The sequence below is a fragment of the Cupressus sempervirens genome, chromosome 7 (assembly GCF_028749045.1).
Source record: "Cupressus sempervirens isolate cs-2001-9-10 chromosome 7, ASM2874904v1, whole genome shotgun sequence".
Lineage (NCBI taxonomy): Eukaryota > Viridiplantae > Streptophyta > Pinopsida > Cupressales > Cupressaceae > Cupressus > Cupressus sempervirens.
This window is the reverse complement of record NC_143124.1, coordinates 113,503,256-113,509,201: the sequence shown is the minus strand read 5'-3', so window position 1 is coordinate 113,509,201 and position 5,946 is coordinate 113,503,256.

Genomic DNA, 5,946 nt, shown 5'->3' with positions numbered 1-5,946 from the left:
CACCACATGGTGGATAGGAGTGATATGAGGGTTGGAGTGGATAAGTAATGGTTGGAAACATTTGGGGGAGTATATTTGAAGGTGTCTAAACCCTCTATATGGTTTTGTATGTCTGTGAAGGGTCTTTTCTAGAGAGCCCTAGGTTATTGACCCTTAAAACGAGGGTTTGATGGAAGAGTGCATAGATATGCATGGATGTTCAAAAAAAATTAGAAATTCTTGTATTTAATACATTTCTTAAGATTTTTTTATGGTTTGGGATCTTGAGGGTGAGTGCATAGGAGAGTGAAGTTGAAACTAAGACAAGATGAATTGACAAGTTGTTTGAAATGATTCGGGGAAGTGAACCTTTTCAAAAGGAGTGTTTTGTTGGTTTCCTAAAGTTAGAGACTTCTATTTGATCCTTGAGTTGAACTCTAGTTCCTTGAGTTGATTCCAAGGGATTTTTTGAGTCCTCAAGTTGAATAGGGTTCATCAAGGAGATATTGGAAGGCTCTGCATCAATTGAATTAGTTTTTGACATCTTAAATTACAAAGCCATAACGATCTAACAAAACTAGATAGCCTTAATGTAATAACCAAATAATATGAGAGAATAATAAATTCATAAATTATATAGCCAAAATGCAATAATGCCTAAACTATTTATGAGACCCAAGAAATTTTAGTTCCCTCACTCATCGGTCAAAAAGTAGTCTATACTAACAAGTTACAGATTTCTATAGGAGAATTTATATTACAAAATTCACAACCTCTAGATTTTTTTTATGTTTATTTTATTTTTTCGAAACCCAAATAAGAAAAATCCATTTAAAGAATAGTAATAGATGAGATACCTGGAAATTAATGATTCCCTGTAAATCTTTAGTGCTTTTTCATCAAAAACCTTATTTTGAAGAACACGTAGCCTGAGAAAGAACAAAGGAGAAGATCAATCTTACCCTACAGAATATTTTAGGGGAATTTATATCACAACATTTAGAACGTGTAGATTGATTTGATGTTTATTTTATTTTTCAGAAATGTAAACTAGAAAAATCCATTTAAAGAATAGTAATAATGAGATATCTGGAAATGTATGATTTGATGTAAATCTTTAGAGTTTTATGATCAAAACCCTTGTTTTGAAAAGATGTGCCCTTAGAAAGAATAGAGGAGAAGATCACTCTTAGTCTGTAGATTTTTTTAAGGAGAATTTATATCACAACATTTACAGCTTGTAGATTTTTTGGATGTTTATTTTATTTTTCTGAAACCCAAATCAAAAAAATCATTTAAAGAATAATAATACATTGGATACCTGAAAATGTGTAATTGGATGTAAATTTTTAGTATTTTTTCAACAAAACTCTTGTTTTGAAGAATACATGCCCTAAGAAAGAACAGAGGAGATCACTTTTGAAGAAAACTTGCCATAAGAAAGAACAAGAGAGAAGATCACTATTATCCTGTAGATAAATAATACCAAACACATTAAAAAAATAACTAGTGGGTAATGAAATAATCAGATAGACTAAAACAGACATATTTTCTTGGTACCTAGAAAAAACCCCTTTCACAAATCAAAAAAGATTTCACTGTATAAACTGTACTTGTCTCTAACGAGAGATTGTTGTATATTCTTTTCTATTTTGGAACAACAAACATGCAATATGGATTGATTTGTTAATTCGAAAACTTATTAACATTTTTCTTCCCCACCATTCGTCCGCCCTACTCGCTTTTGCTCATGAAAGTGAAAATGCATGTCTTTTTCACTTTTGAGGAATTAATGCATATTCTATTTTTCTCTTAGTTTTAGTAATAAAAAACTAATTTTTTAAAACTTAAATTAATTAAATTAAGATTTTATACTCTAAAGATAGAACACTAATTTTGTCTCAAAGAGACGTCTTAAAACACTCTTGTATGTAGTAGTGTGATCATTCAAGGCACTATAGGAATAGGAAAATCTTACCTGATTGGTTGTATAAGATATGCACTAAATGAGATTGCACAACAATAGTCCAACCAACTACTTACACTTGTTCCAATGGGCATTGCTGCATTCAACATACATGCGACTACAATATATTCTACATTACACATTCCTATCAAAGAAATTCAACCATTACAAGGAAAAGCATTAACAACCTTTCAAGAAGAGCTAAAAGATATAAAATATATCTTAATGAATCAATGAGCTTCATAGGTCCAACATTATTTATATAGATAGACAACAAATTACGCCAAGCATTTCCTTGGAAGAACCACCTTTGCTTTGGTAGCCTTTCTATAATCTTAGTTGGAGACCTCACACAATTACCCCCTGTAATGGATAGACCTATACACACTGCCCATATAGGAGCATGATTACTTCGGGAAAAGTTCACAATAATTGTAAGCTTGCATACATTGTACTGCTAATAAGGAGAATCGATCCAATAAATACAATTTTGTGATGCATTGCAAAAACATATAGAATGTAGAACCAACACAAGAAGATTGGGAGCTCTTGATGTTACATGCCTATGTTTGAATAACATTGCCTAAAAGGGAGGAATTTGATAATGTAACCCACTTGTTCTCCACTAATGACTTAGTCAAAAAACCTAACAAGAAGATGCTAAAGAAAATGAATTGCATAGTAGCATTAAGTGTAGCAACAAGGACAAGGTCTACCACTAATAATTACATAGACAATGAACAGCTAGAAGCACAAGTGTTACTTTGTAAAGGTCAACGAATCATGCCAATGAAAAACATATGGACACAAGAAAGACTTGTAAATGAAGCACTGGGTGAGGTATTTGAGATCATTTATAGTTCTGGCTCAAAGCCGCTTGATCTACCATTATATGTAGTGGTATGAGTAGACAACTACACTAGCACACTCTAGAATTAGGCTAACCCCAAGACAGTACCAATAACTCTGGTATCTCTAGGAAGTAGAAGACAAGTACTGATTAGAATGGCATGGGGAATAACAATACACAAATCTCAAGGCCTAACTCTACAAAAAGCTATAATTGACATTGAGAAAATAGAAAGACAAGGGTTAACATTCACAACTTTATCTAGAATGAAAAGCTTAGATGGCCTCCATCTTCAGCTAACATTCACCTTTGAGAGGCTTGGGAAAATGCATAACCATCCATACACAATCCTACACAAGAATGAGGAAGCTCGATTGCAAATCACATCTCTATAAACAAAGTATGTAACAAAGCCTTTCCTTGTTAGAGTACCTTTTACATTAGTTTGTCACATCTATACCCTTGTCTAAAAGTGTCTCATTGTGAAATGTTTAATATTGTACCTATGATCAATAATGCCATATATTAGACATACCAAACACTATTATATGAAACACAACTAGATGTTCTTTTTTTCCCCCTTTGCTTTACCCATCTACAAAAGTTGTGTATAACTAATATGTTACATTGTACCTCTTGATTTTGCAAAACATTCTTAACTTGTTGTCACTTTTATATCAATGGTTCAAAAGACTTCAATAGTTTTCTCTGCTAAGCTCTAACTTTCTGCTAGAATTAGAACCTTACGAGACATTTCAATTCCTCTCAAAATGGCTACTAGAAATAGATTATTTTTAGAATATTCGATGTAAGGATGGTACAATTTTTTTAAAAATGTTTCTGTTAATAGTATGTTAAATGAATCTAATGAGTTCTATGATAGCCTTAACAAGTGTTGCAATTGTCTCAACCATATGTCACACAATTTTGCTGAGGCTAAAAAGATATGCTTTTGCTCACTGTTGCAACTGATAATGTGCTTCACATTTATGGTCTCCCTACTTGATACTATGATGCCTATGAATCCTGCCCTAAAATAGATTATTGTGCTTGTTCCAAATTATTGAGGTAGGCAACTAGAACTATATGAATCATTAAGACTATCATTTCCAAGTCTAAAACAATGATGTCAGATTTTATTAGAGGTAAGATAATAGAGAAGTTATTACTTTTCATGGTTTAAACAATTTATTTACTTCACATTTATTGTTTAATGAATATTTCTTCTTTAAAATTCTTCATTATTTCTTATCACTTGGAAACATGATGAAGGAATTTCTTGGAAACTGAGCTCAAATCAATGATGGAGCAACTACTGTTCATCTTATGAAGGATGCAATGGCTGTAGCAAATGAATTAGATGTGATAGTGTAGCATGAGACCATTTATGTATGGAACACAACCATGTCATTTGCATATCTTTAAATCGTACTTCCATGTGCAATTCCAGTAATATATATTGTGATTATGATCTCTAGGATTTTGGAGAAAACCAAGAACATTATTGTCTCTAGAATGCCTCTCCATTCATCTCTTGTGTACTTGACATTGGTAAATCTTAGATGGAAATACCGAATCATATCATGTTGAATCAAATTATTCTTTTTAGAGTGAATATTATGTGTTTGTTGTGCTCTTGTTGTGCCTCCTTTGCCACAATAATGGCACTGCTATAAAGGATTTCAAGCACTATTAAGGAACATCTAGTAATAGTTCATTGGTGCTAGAGAATGAAGTGAAGGTTGCAACGGAATGTAACTTGTTCAAGGGAATGAATCTAATGATCTCTAAGATAGCCATGTAACACAGTGTACCCAGTGTTGGTAAATCTTAGATGGAAATACCCAATGAATTTGTTCATTTTGATACAATGAATATATAAATGTTAGAATAAACTTGATTTCATGGATATATCATGGTGAATCCAAGTATTCTGTTTATAGCAAAGATTATGTGTTTGTGGTGCTTTTGCTCTGCCACAACAATGGTGCTTTTGTTCCACCCTAATGTGCTAATGTGTTTTAGTCATATCTCAAGTGGTGAATCTCATGTGAATTGCTATCATATATGTGAAGTTTATCATTTGCAATTTGAAATAAGATAATTTAAGGTAGGCAGTTCAGTCACTTCATGACTTCACCAAATCTGACTCAATCCTATTGTTTTTGTATTTTGTTGCATTCTTCCATGAGATCAAATAGTGATAGATGTCTTTGTATCACATGCATATGATTATATCAAATTGAATAGAGTTGTTTTTCTTGTTATCCATATAAATTTCCTATTCAAATGAAATATGATTATATCAAATTGAATGGACTTGTTCCTCTTGTTATCCATCTAATCTGAATCTTATAGATTGCTGAAACTATCCATTTGTGAACACAATCTTCAGCATAACAATTGGCGTAATCTTGGACCAACAGGTACAAGTGCTAGTTTATGTGCATTGAGTATCTTGGAACTAAAGAGGTGGGAAAACAGATAGGCACATTTTGGATTTCAGTATTATAACAATTTCTTAAAAGAAAATATTTGCTATATTATAATAAAAATGGTAATAATTTACTCTAAAATCTACAAATTGAAGTAGTAAAGTAGCAGCGAAGGCCACAGGGATTTCGATTCTGCAACATTATGAATCGAGCAAATTTTATGGAAAAATAATTGACCTATATGGTGGAGGATTATAATTACACTTTTTTTTTTTATGAATAGTCCTGTTCTATTAAAAAATATACTTAGAATACAATTCACAAAAAATGGGTCGGGAGATACAAGATCACCCCGTGAGAGAGTTCAAGCGGCCTAATTCGGTACTAAACACACGACAAGAGAAAAAATAACTATTCATAAAAATAAAAAAACCATATATAGCAAATATTCATAAAAAAATACATATATAGCAACTTCACGCTACCAAAGCAGTGGCAGCCAAAGGGGGGGGATCATCTTTGTCATTAAAACCCCAATCGTTTCTGGGATTGGGGGGACGGCTGGGCATAGAGCAGCCGTTATCAGGAGCAACAGTAGCAAGTGGATCAGTGGCAGCCTCCGCATCTTTGACCTCAGGCTGCGGAGGAGAAATCGCCAGCACCAGATGAAGCCATTTATTACACTTTTTATTCATACTTTCTCTTGTATGAGAATA